Source organism: Oryctolagus cuniculus, chromosome 4 (assembly GCF_964237555.1).
Source record: "Oryctolagus cuniculus chromosome 4, mOryCun1.1, whole genome shotgun sequence".
Taxonomy (NCBI): domain Eukaryota; kingdom Metazoa; phylum Chordata; class Mammalia; order Lagomorpha; family Leporidae; genus Oryctolagus; species Oryctolagus cuniculus.
Window position 1 is genome coordinate 167,804,246 of NC_091435.1, and position 21,973 is coordinate 167,826,218.

At 45.7% G+C, this 21,973-nt stretch overlaps 2 long non-coding RNA genes across 2 annotated transcripts in view; one reads left to right on the forward strand and one right to left on the reverse strand.

Annotated features, from left to right (window-relative positions):
- LOC138849406 (uncharacterized) overlaps window positions 1-21,973 on the reverse strand; it is a 294,363-nt gene that overhangs the window by 27,280 nt on the left and 245,110 nt on the right. The window lies entirely within an intron of this gene.
- On the forward strand, window positions 7,040-10,137 carry LOC138849509 (uncharacterized). The gene is made up of 2 exons (XR_011388401.1): window positions 7,040-7,230; window positions 9,829-10,137. It is a non-coding gene; the product is annotated as an uncharacterized lncRNA (long non-coding RNA).

Below are 21,973 nucleotides of genomic sequence, written 5' to 3' on the forward strand. Positions count from 1 at the left end.
ATTTCATAAGTTATTTTTCTTATCATATGAAATCAGGAATTGACCATTCTTTTAGTTCTGGTTGCAAAGGATTTACTTGTGGTTCCAATGGTTTGCCAGAGTATTTAAGATACAGACCAATGGGGGCCGGCACTGTGGCCCGGTACACTAAGCCTCTGCCTGTGGTGCCAGCGTCCCATATGGGTGCAGGTTTGTGTCTCATCTGCTCCTCTTTTGGGGGAAGCTCCTGGCACCTCGCTTCAGATTGGCCTAGCTCTTCCCATTGCGGCCATTTGGGGAGTGATCCAATGGATGGGAGACCTTTCCCTCTGGCTCTTCCTCTCTCTGTCTCAACTCTTCCTCCAAATACATAAGTAAAACCTTTAAAAAAAATAAGATAATGACCCATGGAAATCCAAATAGAAGGGTACTACAAAAGCTTTATGGAAAATGAAATTAAAAGACAAATTTATTTTGATGTGAAATAATCAAAATCCGTGCAGATGAGAAGTCTTCAATATGTTCATGAAAATGGATGCTGTAAAAGAACAAAGCATTTCTGCACCAAAATAAACTTATATTTTAATTCCATTCTTCCATGAACTTTCTGAAACACCTCATATAGAGCATGTCAAAATATTAAGGGTGAAATGGTGCAGAGAAAAGATTCCCTGGGTTCTTTGTCTCACATGGAAGAAGAATTTCCAAGCAGACAAGGCAAAGAGAAAAGCAAGATTTATTTAAGTCAGAGACTTCCTGGCGGAGTGGCCAGGAGGGGGCTCAAGACAGGCAAAACCCAAAGGGGCTGGTGGTGCTGAGGTTTTTAATCACCACTTTGGGTAAGATTAAAAAATTGACAATCAGCTTGACCTTCATTTACAAGGCAAGGAGGAAACCCATGAAAAGGCCTGACTGGTAATCTTATTTGCCAATGGGTAGGAAAGATAGCTTTTTACAGTAAACTGTGGGCTCGAAAGGGTGGAATCCCCTCTCCCTTGCTATTCTCAAGGTAAGATTGGAAGCTCCCAAGAAGTGAGGCCTGCACTTTTCACCTTGCTAAAGGTAACTTTGGGGGAAAGCAATCATTTTGTACCCTCGATTTCCACCAGAACCAACCTGAGTGCCTACCAACCCATCCAACTCCTCACACAAACACAAGTGATTTTAGAGATCCTTTATTCTTCAGAGGTAGCTGAACACCAAGAGATGCAGCACTGTGTAGTTGTGTTTGGAACTATATTTCCCAGAATGCCTCTTGTACTATCAAGGTGAGCACTGCAATTGTGAAGGTGTGTGAGACTTGGGACTTGGAAGTGGAGCAGCAGGCATTACGATGTGAAATTCATGGTCGGTAGGAGGTATCACAGGACAGACGTGGAGGGACAGAGGCTTCCGACTTGTCTTTGATCTTCCCTGCTGCACACCTGGGTTTCCCTGAAAACTGGGCCTCATTCAGCCACGCCAGCACCCGACAGTGACCTGCTGAGCCGAATCTGTCCCCTAAATATTAGTATGCTGAAGTCCTAACCCCCAATACCTTAGCAGGTGACAACATTTGGAGTCAGGGCCTTTACAGTGGTGATTAAGGTCAGATGAGGTCAGAGAACTGTGTGCTATGACCCAGGAAATGACACATGACCTAGCATCTCTGTAGAAGGAGCTCAGGACACAGACATACGCAGAGTGAAAACCGTGTGACAGCACCAGAGGGAAGGAGGAAGTAGTTAGCCTCGTGTCTACAGCGCCCGTGTCCCACGTCAGAGAACCTGCTCCCAACTCCATCTCCCTGCCAATGCAGACCCTGGGAGGCAGCAGGTGACTGTGTCCCTGTCACACACATGAGTGACCTGAATTGAGTTCCCTGCTGCTGGCTTCAGTCCATCCCAGTCTCAGACATTGTCAGCATTTAAGGAGTAACCAGCAGGATGGGAGTTCTCTGTGTGTGTGTCCATCTGTCTTTCTCTCTGCCTCTCAACAACTCTTAGTTGTGTGGGTTAAGTAAGCTACTACAAGTAAACATTCAGTACTTTGCCTATAACACAGCTAACACTCAATATGTATTCATTTAGGTTGTGATACTGATTTGTTGCCTACCCAAGAAATAAAACATTGACTCACAAGTGTCTCTTCCACACACTTATGCCCGTTTTCTGCAGATATGCCCATCTTCTCTCCTAGATTGTAAGTATCTTGTAGATATGTATCACAATGTATTTAGTTTTGCTTTGTTCCACCTGGCACTTCACTCAGCACATAGCAAGAGCCCCACGACACTCAAGTGAGATGTTGGTCGAGCAAGAATTAGGTTTCCGTCAGATTCAAGGAAAGCTTGTGTTGTGTGGAAGGCAGCCTCCAAGATGGCTCCCGTGATTTTACCTCTAGATCTTCACACCCCTTTGTACTCCCCTTGAACCCTACAGAGTGTTGATCTGTATAACCAAGTGACACTGTGAGGATGATGAACATGACTCCCAAGGGTAAGTTATAAAATGTATGCAGGCTTCTGTCTTTCTGTCTTAGATCCTTTATTTAAGGGGAAGTCAGCTGCCATGTCGTGAGGCCACTTGGGAAGCCTCAGCAAGTAGTCCACTCAGTGCCAAGTGAGACCTACCTTCCTTTCTTCCTTCCTTCCTTCCTTCCTTCCTTCCTTCCTTCCTTCCTTCCTTCCTTCCTTTCTTTCTTTTTCTTTCTCTTTCTTTCTTTCCTCCCTCCCTCCCTCCCTCCCTCCCTCCCTCCCTCCCTCCCTCCCTCCCTCCCTCTCTCTCTCTCTCTCTCTCTCTCTTTCTTTCTTTCTTTCTTTCTTTCTTTCTTTCTTTCTTTCTTTTTTCACAGGCAGAGTGGACAGTGAGAGAGAGAAAGGTCTTCCTTTGCCATTGGTTCACCCTCCAATGGCCGCTGCGGCCGGTGTTCTGCGGCCGGCGCACCGTGCTGATCCGATGGCATGAGCCAGGTACTTATCCTGGTCTCCCATGGGGGTACAGGGCCCAAGGACTTGGGCCATCCTCCACTGCACTCCCGGGTCACAGCAGAGAGCTGGCCTGGAAGAGGGGCAACCGGGACAGAATCCGGCGCCCCACCTGGGACTAGAACCTGGTGTGCCGGCGCCGCAAGGTGGAGGATTAGCCTAGTGAGCCGTGGCGCCAGCAAGACCTCTTTCTAAGAAGAGCCGTCTCTACATGGCCACACAGCGAGTAAGCCATCTAGTGTGTGTGTGTGTGTGTATTAATTAATTTTTTAAAGATTTATTTATTTATTTGAAAGGCAGAGTTACAGAGATACAGGTCTTCTATCTGCTAGTTCACTCTCCAAATGGCCGTAGCAGCCAGAGCTGCACCGATCCGAAGCCAGAAGCCAGGAGCTTCTTCCAGGTCTCCCATGCAGTTGCAGGGGCCCAAGGACTTGGGCCACCTTCCACTGCTTTCCCAGGCCATAGCAGAGAGCTGGATCAGAAGTGGAGCAGCCGAGACTCAAACTGGCACCCATATGGGATGCTGGCACCGGCAGGCAACAGCTTTACCCGCTATGTCACAGTGCCAGTCCCTTCATGAATTTTATTTCATTGAAAGGCAGAGTTATATAGAGAGAGGTTTGAGGGGAGAGTTACAGGGAGAGAGATCAATGGTTCACTTCCCAAGTAGCTGCAACAGCCAGAGCTATTTCAGACTGAAGCTGGGAGCTTCATCTGGATCTCCCACATGAGTGTAGGGGCCCAAGCACTTGGGCCATCTTCCTCTGCTTTCTCATTAGCAGTGAGCTGGATTGGAAGTGGAGCAGCCAAGATCCAAGCCAGTGCCCACATATGGTAGGCCAGCACTGCAGGCAGCAGCTTAACCCACTGTAGAACAACACCAGCCCAGAGTAAGCCATCTTGAAAATGGAGCTACTGGCCGGCGCCACAGCTCAATAGGCTAATCCTCCGCCTTGCGGCGCCGGCACACTAAGTTCTAGTCCCGGTCAGGGCACCGGATTCTGTCCTGGCTGCCCCTCTTCCAGGCCAGCTCTCTGCTGTGGCCAGGGAGTGCAGTGGAGGATGGCCCAAGTGCTTGGGCCCTGCACCCGCATGGGAAACCATGAGAAACTCCTGGCTCCTGCCATCGGATCAGCCCGGTGCGCCGGCCGCAGCGCGCTGGCCGCGACGGCCATTGGAGGGTGAACCAACGGCAAAGGAAGACCTTTCTCTCTGTCTCTCTCTCTCTCTCACTGTCCACTCTGTCTAAAATAAAAAATAATAAAAAATATAAAATGGAGCTACTAATCCTAGTCAATCTTTCAAATGACAACAATCCTAGTGGACATCTTGATTGTAATGTCTCATGAGAAACCCAGGACAGAGTGTGTAGATAGATTATTTCCAAATTCCTAACCCACCAAACAGTATGAAACCATAACTATTTATTATAATTTGTTGCATGGACACAAATAGGCAATACACCATCTAAAGATTACTGGCATCCAAATATGCCTTGCATCAACGTAATAATAATTTGCATTATAAACAAGTGCTAACCACCTGGCAGATGTTGTGTTGCGCACTTTGTAAGCATTATTTTATTTAGTCTTCATAACCACCTTATTTAATGAGTGATTGAGTTAGGATTGGATGATTGCTAGTTTCACCCTCAAGTAAGGAAACAGAGGTCTAGAAAAGGCAACTGCCTTGCTCAAAGTTAACAAGCTAGATGGTGATGCAGCCAAGATCTGCCCACATCCCGCAGTCTGTGCGGCTCTTCACTGACATTCTCCTAAGTTCCCTGGGCAGATCTCACCAAGATCTATTGCCTTCCCAACAACCTGAGTGCAAAGGCTGGAGTCCTCCTTTCTTCGCTTCCTAGTGCTAGCTGGGTGCAGCCTTCCTGGGAGACGCGCAGTGCACCCAACACAAGTCACAAGCCGTGTTGTTAACAGGCTCCCAGGTGACGGCAGTTGAAGTTCCCAGGACTCCTTCCCCATCACTGTACTGTGATTTCTCCCCTGGCTTACTCATTCTTCTTCCGGCCCAGGAGGACTGAGGGATTGCTTTAAGAGCAATTTCACACTCCGTCCTAGAAACCATCCTACGCTTCAGTGGAGAATATGTTGAAAAAAAATCCTTTTGGTTGATTATGTATCTTCTTGTTTTGAAAACCAGTTGCTTTTGATTTTCAGAGCTATGTATATTCTCTGAATCCCACTGTGGATAAGCACTTGGTCTGACTTGAACTTCTTGCTGGCGTCATTTTTGTTCCATTATGGAGAAAACAACTCCATTTTGCTCATTCTATAGGTACTTCGTATTTGCAAACATCAATGACCATAAAATATCTAAGCTATCAAGACATGTTGTCTTCACAGCACTATGCTTTAAGTTCTATACTATGTAATGTAGGAGATAACTTTTTTAAAGATTTATTTTATTTATTTGAAAGAGTTATAGTAAGAGAGGGAGAGATAGAGAAAGAGAGAGACCTTCCATTCAGTGGTTCACTCCCAAAATGGTGGGGTCTGGGCCAGGTCAAAGCCAGGAGCCTGGAGCTTCTTCCTGTCTCCCTCATGGGTGCAGGAGCCCAAGCACTTGAGCCATCCTCGGCTGCTTACCCAGGCCACCAGCAGAGAGCTGGATCCAGAAGTGGAGCAGCTAGGGCTCCAACCAGCACCCATGTGCAATGGTGGCACTGCAGGCAGAGAGAGAACCCACTACACCACTGTTCTGGCCCCAGATGAAAATTTTTAGATTTCTATCTCCATCACAGGTAGAGAGGCAATCCTTATTTTATTTTTAAGTTTTATTTATTTATTTACTTACTTATTTAAAAGGCAGAGATAGAGAATGAGAGAAAGAGATTAATCTTCCATCCACTAGTTCACTCCCAAAATGGCCAGGGTCACTCCCAGGGTCTGGGCCAGGGTGAAGCCAGGACCCAGGAGCTTCTTCCGGATCTCCCATGTGTGTGTTAGGGGCCCAAGGACTTGGGCCATCTTCCACTGCTTTCCCAGTCTGATTAACAGACAGCCGAATCAAAAGTGGAGAAGCCGAGACTGGAACAGGTGCCCTGACAGGTTGCCTGCCTTGTAGGCAACAGCCCACCCTTCTGCATGCCACCATGCGGACCTCTATTGATGTCTTTCTAATTATAAATAAAGGGTCCATTGAAATACAGCCATTTCATAAATATACAATATACAAAATAGAAATTCACTCATCTCATGCCTTAGAGATAATCACTGCTAATAACTCAGAGTATACATATTCAGTTGAGTTTTTCTACACATGCTGCAGTATTTTATTTTCATTTTCTTCTTTAAAAAAAAACAAAGATGGTGTCTAATTTTATATACTGTTCTCTCATATGTTTTCTCTCAGCAAATTTCTTGGAAATATTACACTTTAGAAGGCTGATTCTATATTAGTATATATAGATTCTCATTCTTTGGAACAGTCCCTTATTAGCATAACATGTTCAGTAATTCCCACACTGAAAGCTGTTTGGGTTGCTTCCTTCCTTCTTTCAATGACGATCTCTGCTGAAATGACTATTCTCGAACATTTATCTTTCCCAGTGTTTCTGGAGAATTAAGTCCTATAAGGGGGGATTTGAGGCAGGCTCTGCTAGCGCTACATTTTTCACTCCCACCCATAGTGCCCGAGGCTGTGTCTTCCTCTGTACTCTCACCCACATTGATATTATCTTCCTTCCTCTCATCTTTGTGGGTACCTAACTCTTATTATAATCAACAGGGGTGAGGAGAACAATAGATTCCTTTCCTCCTTTACAAATGGATTGGAAAGCAAATTCCCTAAGTGGTAAATGGGAGATTGAGCTCACCCAGGAGTCATTAGCATTTCTATAGTTCCTCTTTCTCAGAGCTAATTCAGTGTTCACTAACTCACATTTCCACACAAACAGAAATTTGACATTTGGGGAGAATTTGCAGGTCCTTTGGGGAGTGTGTGTTCTGCTGTTTTTAGCCTATTCTGGTGACCTGGAACCAGGTGGTTTCCCTTACAAGACATCCAGTCTTTGATGTTTAGTCACTTGTCACTTGAGAAGACTTTAGGGGGTGGGGTACGGAAATTTCCAACCTCTCTTTTTCCGTTTAGATTCAGGAGGTGCTGGGTGGGACATTTTTGTGTCTTTGGTCTTCAGGCATGGAAAGCTGATCATGCTCTCATTTTTGGCACACTAAAATTATTACTCCAGGCAAAGCTGTTTTCCTGTTTCATCTAGTGATTTTCTCGGACTCCCTTCACCAGTTTCAGTTCTGCTCTCAACTGTAAGTAATCACTTTAATGCACTGGATGTACATTCTAGAATGTTAAAGCAGCTTTGGAAAATATGTACTGTGGTATTTTTTGTGAATTTATGCATAAATTATGTATTCCAAATAAAAACAGTATGTTTAGTATGTCATTTACATTATGAAAATAAATGTGTACAAGTTGAATCATGGTATAGACTTTTCTGTTGCTTACCTTTTTTCCTCCAACACTCTTATTTGTGTGTTCTAGCTGTTGTCTACCTACCCTTGCGGGCCTGCTTCCTGGCAGGTTCTAAGAAAGGCAGCATAAGGAGCTGCAGCAAATAAAGAGGCTATGGGGAAAACTTCCCAAAGCCATGGCTACAGAAGCAGGGAAAATGGGTGTCTTCAAAGTCAGGGAGGAACGAATATATGGGAGGGTACGTTCTGGACATGGCATGTGGGGGTGGGCTCCTCACAGTTCAGAAAGAGGCATCAACAGGAGTGGCATGCTATGGTGATAAGGCTTAACGTCCTCCTAGTGAGAGATCTTAGCATTAAAATGAAGGAAAGGTGACCTTTGGATACCTTGGACTCATCTTTACCATTGTTGCTCCTGAAGTCAGGTCTGTACTGTACCTGTCAAGGGGACCGGGGTTTGCATCTCTCCCTGGTGTGTGATGCAAAACCTTCGGCTCTTGAAATGGAAGTAAGTCACAATGAAGACTTTTGAACTGCACAGTGCATCAGCCAGCATCAAAGCCAGATGGCTGTGAGTGCATCACACATGATTTGCTACTGGTAACAGCTGCTTAGCACATCCGAGTACAGTTTCACCACGTTTTACTTATGCCTTACCCCAGCGATGGACAAGTATGTTGTGTCCAACATCACATCATGCTGTAACAAACAAGCCTGCAATGGACCACAACATAAAGGGGTCTTCAAAAAGTTTGCAGAAAATACGTGTTGTCTTTTAATTGCATTGTTCCATGAACTGTTTGAATCCCATTTGTACATGTTTTGAGTGAGAGTTTCTCCGGTGTCATGCCTAGGAGTTTGAGTGCTAGGACTGGGCAGCTGTTATTTTTTAACTTCTTACAGCGACAGTTTCTAAAGATAAAGAGAGGTCAGTATAGGGACACTGTGTGTTAAGTCACTGCCTACAACACTGGCATTTCATAGCAGTGCCGGTTTCAATGCCTGTTACTCCACTTCAGACCCAGCTTCCTGCTAATCTTCCAGCAGATAATGGCCCAAGTACTTGGGCTCCTGCCGCCTATGTGGGAGACCTAGATGGAATTCCTGGCTTCAGGTTTTGGCCTGGCCCAGCGCTAGCTGTTGTAGCCATTTGAGAAGCGATAGAAAACCTCTTTCTCTGTCTCTCTCTGTCTTTCTCTCTCCGTCATTCTGCCTTTCAAATAAATAATTTTTAACATAAAGAAAATAATATAATGAACCCTCACATGCCCATCTGTCAGTTTAAAATGATCAATATTTGGCTATATTTCAGCAGGTTTACAAAAAAATTCTGATATTGTCATTCTACTACAAATATTTCCACGTGCATCTCAAATGCATAAGGATTTTTTTACATCATCTAAATACAAATGCCACCTGCTATTTCCCTGCTGTCATCTAATTCCAAGTCCATATTCAAGTTTCCTTGATCATCTCGGGGATAACTTTTGTAGGTTCTTCTTTCTTTCTTTCTTTTGTCTAAGTCAGGCCCTAAATAAAATGGTGTGTGGCATTTGGTTGCTGTTTCTCTTAGATTGTTAGATCTTTTAGGTCTCTTATTCTTTAATTTATACCTTCTCCCCTTTCTTGGTGTTATTGACCTTGTCAAGAAAGCAACTGAGCTTCCTGGTAGGGTGTAACATTTCTCAAGTGCTCAGCAAGATAACCTCTCTCAACTGACCTGAGACCATGACCATCTCCCAAAACTTGTCTGGGGGATAAGAGACCCCTGAAGTACATAGGAAACTGATCTCATCCAGGCCTGATCAGGGCCATCCCTTGGGTGCCCTCCTGGCTAGCAGGAGTCTTTGTTCACTCTCGTTTGTCGGCCCCATCATTCTTGGTCTCTGGGAGACCAGAGCCAACTCAAAATCCCTATAACAAAAGTGTCCTGAGCTCACTCCTCTGACCTCTGCGCTGCTCGCACCCCCGAGTGAGATCTACAGGCTGGAATGGACCCAGGTTCCACAGTGTTCATGGCGGCTTCTCTGCACTTACCCCTGCATCACATCAGGAGGCACGGAAGATCCATTTGTTCCCGGTTGTGGACAATAAATCGATCAGCAGGTTCAGACCATGACAACCCAATCTTTTCTCTTACGAAATTCCTCGTCAGCAAGTTTTCTAATGGTTTTGGCACTATTTCATTACAGGTTACAAATGGTCATTTAGCAGGAGGTTTTCAATGAAACCAACTTTCCCTTATCAACTGGGATAGATAATCTGCAATGCTGTTCATATGGGCAGACAAGATGTTTTTCTTTTTCTTGAATTATTAGCATTGATAACCTATCTAGCTCCACTAGCGACCAAAATGCTTTTGGATTAATTTGCTTTATTTGTATTTTGATGGTCAAAATTGTGATCTTGAAATTTTCTCATCTTTGGGGCCAGCGCTGTGGCTCAGCAGGTTAACGCCCTGGCCTGAAGCACCGGCATCCCATATGGGCGCCAGTTCTGGTCCCAGCTGCTCCACTTCCGATCCAGCTCTCTGCTGTGGCCTGGGAAAGCAGTGGAGGATGGCCTGGGTCCTCGGCTCCCTGCACCCACGTGGGAGACCCGGAGGAGGCACCTGGCTCCTCGCTTCAGATCAGCATGGCTCCGGCTGTTGCAGCCAACTGGAGAGTGAACCATCGGATGGAAGACCTCTCTCTCTGTAACTCTGACTTTCAAATAAATAAATAAATCTTTTAAAAAAAGAAATTTTTCTCATCTTTGGTAATAAAGTCCTTTAGCTTGGCTCAGTGTCCTTAAGACATGAACATATATTGGCTACTGATACCTTCTTTGACTTCCGGCCTACAGAGATAACCCAGGTTTATCTTGTTCATGGAATCAGTCATCCCTCCAAGCTTCTGGTTCATTTCAAAAAGAAACGGTATTGAGAAATCACCACCTGGGCTGCAAGAGTCGCCAGGGTTAAGGACTGGAGCTGCTTCAGGCCTTTCCAGGATACAAAGGCAGAAAGTACCCTCTTAGTAGGAAGAGGGGAAATTAGCATTGCTGTGCTCCACCTCTTTGATTTTATGTCTTTTTTCTTTTACTCTGATAATCTTGGTTCCTAACAACATTAACATAATGACTTATCTGGTCTCCCGGTCTGCGCACACAGAACACTTTCAAAATAGCTTCATCATAGCTGTCATTGCTTTCCTGCTACCCACATGGGAGACCTAGATTGAGTTCTCAGCTCTCAGTTTTAATACTACCCTCCCCTGTAGCAGTCTCTCTCTCCCCTTTCTCTCTCTCTCTCATAAATAAGTAAAACTAAAAACAACTTCACTGATATGGTGAATAACAGAAATTTATAGAACAAAATTTAAGATGTCTTTGTAGTCTTTTTGTCTACTTATCTTCTAAGAATATACAATCTATGTTGTATATAGTATGGCGGGTTAAACAACCACTTAGACTGCCCCAATCAGACACTGGAGTACTGGCTCCAGTCCTGGCTATTCTGATGTAGATCAGCTTCCTACTACTGCCTCCTGCAAGCAACAGAGGATGGCCCAAGTGCTTGGGCCCCTGCCACCATGTGGAGACCCAGATGGAGTTCCTGGCTTCGACCTGGCCCAACCCTGACTATTGCAGGCATTTGGGGAGTAAACCAGCAAATAGAATTGTCTCTCCCTCTCCCTCTCCCTCTCCCTCTCCCTCTCCCTCTCCCTTTCTCCCTCCCTCCCTTCCAAGTAGATGAAAATACACATTTTTAAAAATAATACACAATTTAGAAAATCTAAATTCATATGAAATATTTATGTTATTCTGCTGCATGTTTTTTCTGCAAAAGTCCAAATGGCAAATATTTTATGCTTTATGGGCCACCACTCTTCATGGCAACTATTGAACTATTATAAAAAGAAGCATCCGTATAGATAACATGGAGACCAAGGGACATGACTGTGCTCCAACAAAGCTTTGTCTACAAGACTGAGCAATTTGGTCCTACAGACTCTCAGGATGTCAATAACTTGATACAGCATTAGGTACATTTGTCTTATTCCTTTCTTAAAATTTGCAGGATTGGGAGCTGGCGCTGTAGTGCAGCGGGTTAACACCCTGGCCTGAAGCACCGGCATCCCATATGGGTACCAGCTCGAGACCCGGCTGCTCCACTTTCAATCCAGCTCTCTGCTATGGCCTGGGAAAGCAGTGGACGGTGGCCCAAGTCCTTGGGCCTCTGTACCCACGTGGGAGACTTGGAAGAAGCTCCTTGCTCCTGCCTTAGGAACAGTGCAGCTCCGGCCACTGCGGCCAACTGGGGAGTGAACCATCAGATGGAAGACCTCGCTGTCTCTCTCTGCCTCTCCTCTCTCTGTGTAAGTCTGAGTTTCAAACAAATAAATAATTCTTTAAATAAATTTGGCAGGATTTATTTTTTACTGTATTTCCACTTATGTATTTATTTATAGCATGTAAGGGTAAAAGTTGTCACTCCCCGTCTTCGTGGAGGAACGACACAAGACCCTGCCTAGGCTTCCTATCCGAGTCACGGCACCATTATGTCGCTCCCCGTCTTCGTGGAGGAGCGACACAGGACCCTGCGCTGTTCTTTTGTCTGCTCGGCCCTCCCCGGGTTTGCTGCTGGTTCTTCCCGGGTTGGCTACCGTCCCTTCCACCTCCGTGGAAGGGCGGTTCCCCCTGCCACTTTCCCCACTTCCGCAGGGGAGCGGCACACCGCCGGCCGGCTCTCTCGGGGGCTGCACAGGTGTTTCCCTTAGATGTTCCTGGTGCATGTTGTCTCTCTCCTCCTTTATAGTCCTCTTCCACCAATCCCAACTCTGCTACCCACACGCCGAGTACACTGCTCTACTCCAATCAGGAGCAGGATCAGCTCCTGCAGGTTATTGGTCGAACTGGAGGCAGCTGCGTAGAAGCTGTTCACTCCTCTCCCAGCGCCATATTGTGGGAGAGCAGATGCATAGAATAAGTCTTAATTCAAGTAACTTAGTCTAGGTCCGAGTTGCTCCCCACAAAAGTTATACCAAGTTTCTTGGCAGATTCTGATTTAGGTGATCTACATATCTGATTTTGAGGAAAATCACCACAGAAAAAGAACACAACCTCGAGGCGGGGGGGCGACAATTATATATCGTGAGTCAATTATTGGCTATGTACTGTCATTTGAAGGATACTGGAAAGATGCTGACCCCAGGCTTATTCTTGATATTTTTACCAGTTGTGACTTCTTTCTGTTATAATCCCTATCACATTCAGCAAAAAGCAAATGTTTGTTGGGTAGCCATTTGACAGCAGTAACCGTGAATTCCCTTGTCCATTTGTAGCAGAGACTGGCACACTTGAGTGAAAGAGACATGGAGCAAATGGCTAAAGCAACCAGGGAGTGTGGGCCCACAGAAGAGCAACGCGGCAACACTGAGTAACTGGAGGAGGTGGACAGCTAAAGGCACCAGGTGTTCTGGGGCAGTAGGGAGGAACCTGGCTCCCGCTGAAGGAGGCCCTTTGAAATCATAGATCATCCTGCTTTTCTTCCCTACAACTAAATGCCCAACACTTGGGCATGGTCTTGTCTGATTCATTTCCCCAGCATGGTATTTTAAAAGACAAGGTATCTACCAAGTGGGACACAAGACTACCCACACAAGCATCTTGTCCTCTTTAGGTTACTATGTGGGCTACTGTAAGCATTTGTGTTTTCAGCCCCCTCTTAGCACATGGCTGGCACAGACAGTGGGGAGACTGGGACAGGAGAAGGAGAAGAAAAGACCAAAATCTGAGGGAGGCACCAGAAGATGTAATCTCCTGTTCTCACGTTTGCCTGACTCTAGTATTGCTAGGCTACACCTTGCATTATGAACAATTAAAGCATATTCTAATATTCAGATTTAGTGTCCAGGTTCAAATGAACTTAGTGCCTAAAAATGAAGATGAAAAGTAAATGCTTACTGGAATTTTCTCAGAATGAGACACGAATGTGGAAGAAGACACTGTAACACGGAATTTTTAAAACATCATCTCTCGCAACTTTTAATAATCGTTTTATAAGATTTGTGAGAGCTGAAGTAGCTTCATTAAACAGCGTTCTGCCTTTGCAGCAACCCACACTGCGTTGAGTGCTGTCTGTATGCCTCCCTGCATGATCTTGGACAAGTCGAGTAACTGCTCTGAGCTCCAGCTTCCTCGGCCATAAAGCAACAGTGAAAATGTCAAGTCCTCAGGCTTGCTGTGTAAGGAGCCCCTAGTCCTCTATTAAACATTTATTGAATGCTGAGGGGACCACAAAGTGCCTTCCCCAAAATACGCCTCTTGGGCCCATAGATTGACATCATTTTGAGCAACTGAGAATCAACAGATACAGAGTGCAGCTTCTCTTGTCTGCCCCCAAGCCAGAAGGTTCTGAGAGAGAAGTATTTCCACAAGTCCTTTCTCTGGGGGAACTTTCAGTTCATAAAGGAGATGGGAAGGTTAGCACTAGGAAGAGTCCACACACAGAACCTTCCTAAAGTAACTCCTGCTTCCTTTCATTTCCCCACATACTCGCCTCCACGTAATTCGCTTCTAGAAACCCGGCCCCCCTTTCCTTTGCCTAATCACTCCTGCATAACTTCTTAACCTTTTTGAAAATGGTGTGTGAGTTTCTAAGCCTAAATGTTTCTGTGGATTTGCACTTCTTTTCTGTGTGTCTCTTTGTAAAAAATGAAATTAAATTGGTATGCTTTTTCTCTGATTCATCTATCATTTTCCAAATTAATTCTCAGTCCAACACATTGACCACAGAGTGCAAAGTTCTTCCTCTTCTACAATGTCCAGACTATCTATTAATGAGTGTCAAATACCACTAGGAATCCGGATCCGGAGTGAATCAGGTTAGTTTTCCTTCCTTTTGGGAAAGGATCTATTGGATACGAGAGCACTGAGTTCTCCCCGTCTCACTGGCTGTGCGGGAAGCCTCCCAAGACGGACGCAGCACAGCCGAATCCTTGGAAGGCTCTGCTTCCCCAGGCACTGAGAGCCAGGTGAGAGTGGTGCTGTTAGACAGAGCTCTCTGCACTCTGTGAGCCGCAAACGTCTTCAGCTCATAGCATGTCTGTGCTTTAGTGCCATTTTCTGGTTCCCTTCAGTCATTAGGGAGAAAAGATGGTATAAAAAGAATATAGGTGCTATGTCTGTCTCACACACAGACACACACACACACACACAGAGACACAAGCACCCACAGACACACTACAGACACACACACAGACACACACACACACACACACACCACTCAATATTCCCACCAACTGGAAAATTACTGTTAACATTTTGGTATGATTTGTTTCTCAGTCTCCTTTCTTTTCATTTTTTGGCACATGGTTAAGATCCTGTGACATATACAATTTTGCATCTTGCCTTTTCAACTTAACATTTTCAATCTAACATTTAAGAAATGTATTTGGAAATTTTTTTTAAATTTTAATTTGAAATTATGGAATCTTTTATAAAGTTCAAAAACTAATATAACCACTATGAACCTACTGCCAGGATTTACGAAGCATTAACATTTTGCTGTAATTTTCTTAAACCACTGGGAAAAAGTCACAAATATGGTTAATGTCCCTGTCCCTCTCCCCAAAGCCTATCACAGCCGCCCCTATGTAGGAGTCATTACTATCCTGAGACAGTATGACATATTCTTATGCCTATTTTTATTTTTTAAAGATTTATTTACTTATTTGAAAGAATGACAGAGAGATCTTCCATCTACTGGTTCACTCCACAGATGGCCACGACAGCCAGGGCAGGGCCAGGCTGAGGCCAGGAACCAGGAGCTCCATCCGATCTCCTACGTGGGTGACAGGGGTCCGAGTACTTGGGCCATCTTCCACTGTCTTCCCAGGTGCATTAACGGAAACTGAATTGGAAGCTGAGCAGCTGGGACTTGAACCAGTGCTCCACTGACAACTTTGCAAGACACAGCTTAACCCGCTGAGCCACAATACTCATCCATTACTTTTTAAAGATTTATTTATTTGTTGAAAGGCAGAGTTACAGAGAAAGAGGGAGAGACACAGGAAGACAGAAATCTTCCACTGGCTGCTTCACTTTCCAAATGACCACAACAGCCAGGGCATGGCCAGGCTGAAGCCAGGAGTCAGGAGCTTCTTCTAGCTCTTCCACACAGTGTCAGGAGCCCAGGAACTAGGGCCATCTTCTGCTGCTTTCTCAGACACATTAGCAGGGACCTGGATCAGAAGTAGAGCAGCCAGGACCAGACCCAGAGCCCATATGGGATGCTACTGCTGCAGGTGGCAGCTTAATCCACTGTGCCAAATGCCGGCCCCAATACTGGTCATTTTTATAAGTATTTATTTATTTATTTGTGAGGAAGAGAGACATACAGACAGACTGAATTTTTATCTATTGATTCACTCCCTGAATGCCTGCAATGCTGGGACAGGGCTAGGACTGAAGTTTGGAGGCAGATATTCAATCTAGAGTGGGTGACAGGACCCCAGTTACTCGAGCCATAGCCAAAACTGCTTCATAGGGTCTGCATTAGCAGGAAGTTGGAGTCAGGAGCACAGCTAGGACTGGAACACAGCCTCTCAAATACGGGACATGGACGTCTTAAGCAGCACCTTAATCGTGAGACTAAATGCTCATTCACAAGCCGACTTTTAACTTTTTTTAAGATTGACTTATTTATTTGAAAGTAAGAGTTACACAGAGAGAGGGAGAGACAGAGAGGTCTTTGTCTACAGGTTCACTTGCTAAATGGCTGCAATGGCCAGGCCTTGGCCAGGCTGAAACTAGGAGCTTCTTTCAGATCTCCCACATGGGTGATAGGGGCCCAAATACTGTGGTCATCTTCTGCTGCTTTCCTATACCTTTAGCAAGGAGCTGGCTCAGAACTGGAGCAGCCAGGATAGGAACTGGTGCCCATATAGGATACTGGCATCACAGGTGGTGGCTTTTCCGGCTATGCCAAAACACCAACCCCGTATTTTTAACTTTTGTCAAAATACGTCAATGTTTTCTGGGATCTTAAATTTTATGGAAATGGCATGACTTTGTGTATACCCTTTTGCATCTTATTGTTCAGCATTCAATATTAGGTTGTTTCATAAAGATACTCTTTTTCCAATTAATGGTAAAACTGGAAAGCAGCCCCTCTTGTTGCACGGGAAATGTTTTAGCTTTGTGAAGGCCCCATGTGTACAGCGTTTGACAGATGAAGTTAGGTGTTGATGTACAGCAACCCCAAAAACTGCTTGGAGGAGTTGCTGTAGAACCCCCTGAACTGGGTCTGCTCACTGGGTGCACAAAGTCGGTCCCTGACCTCCAGGTGATGGAAGGAAGGAGGTGAGTATTGCAGAGAGCAGAGCAAGGAGCTGAGAGCAGCTACCACTGAGCCCAAGGCTCCCCGAGGGGTCAGATGTGAGGGTTCTTGTAGATTGAAGCCAGGGCTGACAGGTGCGAGTTCAGCTCTCGTCCAAGTTCCTGCTTGGTTGATAGTACTCATGGCCTTCCTCTGATTGGCTGGTGATACCGTGATCTTTAGGGGGTGTCTATGATTGCCAAGTGCGGCTACATGCAGGTGGACCTGGAAATCCCCAAAAGGAACCCCTTGAGGCCATACTGACCACTTTGTCTATTGGAGAAGTGAGTGACCAGCCGTACCTTTCCCTCTATACAGGGTGTTAATTATAGTAAGTGTTGATTTGCTATCAAAAGGCGGGACAAGGACACTTGAAGCCAAGGGAGGGAGCTAGGAGAGTGGGGCCTGATGGTGGCTGACCTCTGCATTCAAGGCAGTTTTCAGGACTCCGGTTCAGTTGCACCACCCCATTGTTCAAACCCATTAACCGACAGCTGACTTGGAGACCATTCTGGGAGAAATGGCAACGAGTTCAAGACCACGTTCCTTTTAAGTTTCAAGTTGTACTTGCATATGGAGGTTGGAAAAGTACTCTTTGCCTCACTCATCTCAAGGTTCACAACTGGGAGCCTTCTGACTAAACCCAGTTAACAGAGGCAAAGCACAACGAACTCATTGAAGAACGGCTTGCTGTGTAACCGGAGCCTTCAGACACGAAGAAGTGAAACTCCAGGGAAAACCGAATTTCTATGGGCAGTCATGCTGAAGTGTGATTGGAGAATCAAAGTGTCTGATTTAATGCTAACAAGCCAGGGGAATGCAGCGGGGCCTGTTTGTTCAGACTCCTCTTGGCCTCCAGACACAGGTCGGCACACCACTTGAATGAGCCCCATGCCCTACTTTCAGTGGAGACAGGTCAGAGAATTATTTTATCATCTGCTCATGGGGCAAAGGCAGGAGAACACAGAGAGGCCTCCCTGCCTTTGTAGCTTTCTCAATTTCCTTCCATTTAAAAGTCCCCATTGTGAGTGATATTGTGTCCTGAGTCCCAACAGTTAAACACACTTAATGGACTACACTGGCCCTGGCAAAAACCGAGTGGGAGGAAGAAGCAACTGAAAACTCTGAATAAATCACTCAGAGAGTGGAGTAGGGGAGTTGAGACTCAGGTTCCTACGCAAAGCCCATTTCTTGTTTTGGACTAGAGGAGAGCTGGCTATGGAAACCACCTGAGAGGGAGTGAGCCCAAACTTCACTCAGTTCACTCAATTCAGGTGGCCCATGGACTCACAATAAGGGTGGAGTGGGCTTGCAAGTGTGTACGTATGGCAAGAGCTGGTGTGGGCAGCCCGCTCCCATTGTGATAACACTGTAGTGTGGCCAGTCTATGATGTAGTGGCCTGGCCTCCCGTGGCCAAGTACACCATGTGTCACGTCCCAGAACAGAGAGCATCTCAAAGAGCAACCAAGAACAGGGTTGTAGGCAGATGGACTAGACATGTTTTTCCTTTGCAAGGATCTTACTGGACAACCCCCTAAAGTAGTTGAAGGTGTTGCTACAGACCCCCCCAATCTGGGTCCACTCAGAGAAACACAGAGAAACCAATCACTGACGTCAGGGTAGTGGAAGAAAGGAGGTATTTATTGCAAAGCACACAGCAAGGAAGCAGGCAACTGCTGCTTCATTCCCCAAGGAGTCAGGGATGAAGGTTCTTGTAGATTGAAACTAGGGCTGAGCAGTGTGTGATGCTGTGTGATGATGCAAGCAGTATGCGATGTGTGAAGATACAAGTTCCTGGTAGGTCAGTGGTGCTCATGACCTTCCATCGATTGGTCAGTGACGTCATGTTCTTTAGGGAATTTATGATGTCCAGGTGGGCATCCGCTGGTCAGGGAGTGGGGGATTATGTGTAAGTGGCAGATACCTTCATCCCCAGACCTGGACTTTCCCTGCCTGGACCTGGAGTACCCTTGAACAAACCTCTCCAGACAATACTTGATACCTTGATAGGTTTCCATCTATCAAAGAAACAAATGACTTGAGTTGTGATTAGAACCTTGTCAGGCCAGTTGTATCACTCTCTCAAGTCAGTGAATTCCTTTAATAAGGGACAAGCAAGGACACCTTGGGCTAAGGGAGACAAATAAGAAATTGAGTCCTGCGTTGACATACTAGGGGTTCAGTTTCAAGGTGACAGGGCTGAACCTCTGGTGTACTTGGACTTACCTTGGGAATGGGATCTAAGAGTGAAGGATGGACTTAGGATGGACTTTCCTGTTATGTCTGTGCAGACAGACTTGACCACTTAGAGAAATGCAACCCATCCATACATTCTCCAAAGATCAGATGCAGGAATACTTTTAGCAGCATTGTCCCTGCAATCACCTTTGACTGAAGACTACTACAATGACTTTCCACATAGAGCGAATGGATCAATGGCCACAATTCCCCAGGACGAAATCCTCTACCCCACTGGGACTGAGCAATCCACAGCAAAAGGGATGGCCCTCACAGAGACGATACTGAGTGGAAGAAGCTACATGCAAAGTAACACAATGTAAGATGTCATTTCCATACAGTTCAAAACCAGACAAAACTAAGCCATGCTCTTAGAAGCTGGATGGCGATTTCTCTTGTCAGGGAGTAATGAGTGGAAAAGGATCAAAAGGAACTTCTAGCGCCCTGGAACTGTTGAGTTTCTTAATCTGGGTGTCGTTTGAAAAGGATATATTCAGGGGGCGGGCACAGTGGTTAACTTCCGTTGTGGGATCCCTCATCCCATATCAGAGTACGTGGCTCACATCCCAGCTCTTCCACTTCTGATCTAGCTTCCCGCTAGTGCACACCCTGAGAGGAGCAGGAGATGGCTCAAGCACTTGGATCTCTGCCACCCAGATGAAGGATCTAGATGGAGCTCCTGGCTCCTGGCTCCTGGCTCCAGCCTCTCCCAGCCCTGGCAGTTGCAGGCATTTAGGAAATGAACCAGATGATGGAAGATTTGTCTTTCTCTCTCTCATTCTCTTCCTGTGCCTTTAAAATAAAATACAAATCAATTTTTAAAATGAAAGATCATTCAATTTGTAAAAATTCATCAAGATTAGCATTTATGGTATGTCTAGTTTTCTGTACACATATGATAATTCAAAAAAAAGTTTTCATGGGCTGACACTGTGGTGGTGCCAGCATCTCATATGGAATCAAGGTCAAGTCCTGGCTGCTTCACTTCTGATCCATCTCCCTGCTAATGCACCTGGGAAAGCAGCAGAGGATGGCCAAAGTGCTTGGGCCCCCTCACTTCTGGCTTCAAATTAGCCCAGCTCCAGCCATTGCAGCCATTTGGGGGAGTGAACCAGCTGATGGAAGACCTCAAGACCTCTCTCCCTCCCTCCCTCTCTCCTTCCCTCCCTCCCTCCCTCCCTCTCTCTCTCTCTCTCTCTCTCTCTCTCTCTCTCTCACTACAGATAAATAAACAAATATTTAAAAAAAGAAAGAGAAATGAGTTTTAAGTAATTTAAGTGATTGTGTCTTGTATTTCAAGCTGGTGAAGTAAAAGCTTCACACGCATGATTGCTAAAGCCTTCCACGTCTCCGTGACAGCCTGCAGCCTCTGGCTGAAGATTCAGGATACACTTTCATGTTTTCACGTGATGCAGCTGCTTCTGATAACTTAACCAAATTCTAAATGCTCTCCCAAAGAACTGTGGTGACCTTGCTCCTTCTCCACACACCTTCCTCAGCCTTCTCTGCAGTCTTACGTGAAAAATACTGGAGACTCCTTCCCAGAAATGGGCAAGTGTGTATGGAAAGGGGGCAGTCTGTAACCGCAGAATGTGACACTTCAGGCAAACTGACAGATCTGAGAGCAAATGACCCCCGCCACTCACACCCTCCCCAGCTCCAGCCCTTAGCATTATCACAGCTGTATTTAGCAGCCTGAGGTTTTCCTCATTCAGGTCTTTGTGTGTTTTCGAAGCCTTGTGTTATTGCTACAAAAGAGAAGCCAAGAACCTTGCTCCCAGCACAGAGGCCCTGCTGTCTATGGGACACTGAGTTCCTGTTGCAAACCTTCATTTTCTTCTGGGCGTACTGGACCCTGGTTCTTGCCTCTCAGGTCTTCTCTGCCTTTTTAGATTACTTAATTATTTTCAATTTAACTTTGTCCTGCCAACAACTTCAACTTTTTCCATTAAATTCCTGTTGTCTAAACATCTCTATGTCAATACCTCTCTAAAAGATTTTAAACCCAGTCAAAAGCATTTCTTTGATTGCAGAGGGAAATATTTCCTACTCCAATACAACGTAGGTCAAGTGGCAATGTGCAGTGCCCATCTGGGTGCTTTGCTTGCTTTGAATCATTCTATAACATGTACTGACATACAAAAATTGCTACACATTGCTAGGAAAACTAAGCCATAGTAATATCCTTTGTACTTTACTTCTTCTTAATTTATATATTTGAAAAGCAGAGCAAGAGAGATATCCTCCAGCTACCAATTAACTCTCATGCCTGCAGCAGCCAGACATAGGCCAGGCCAAAGCTAGGACCTGGGAACTCAAGAACTTGAGCCATCACCTGCTGTCTCCAAGAGTATGCATCAGCAAGAAGCTAGATCAGGTACTGGAACTCAGACACCCTGATATGGGATGCAGGAATCTTTTTTTTTTTTTTGTAAAGATTTATTTTGAAGTCATAGTTAGACAGAGAGAATCTTCACTCCCCATATAGGCTCAACTGCCAGGGCTGGGCTAGGCCAAAGCCAGGAGCCAAAAACCTCATCCACATCTCCCACATGTGTGGCAGGGGCTTAAACACTTGGCCATCTTCTGCAGCTTGTCCCAGGCCATTAGCAGGGAGCTGGACCAGAATTAGAGCAGCTGGGACATGCACTAGCACTCACACGGGATGCTGGTGTTGCAGGCAATGGCTTATCCTGCTGTGCCAAACCTGCAGCCCCATGGGATGTAGGCATCTTAACCACTGCTCCACCACTCTGCCCAGCACCACTCCCACCCTCTGCCTTCTTCTTTTAATGGTGCCTAACTTATTGCCTTACTCCTACATAGTGCCTGACACATAATACAAGCGTTCTTCAGATAGTGGAAAATTGAATTGAAAGCTGAGTTTAGGGGCCAGGATTGTGGCACAGAGGTTTAAGCCACCGCCTGTGATGTGGGCATCCCATATGGGTAGCAGTTCACGTTCCAGCTGCTCCACT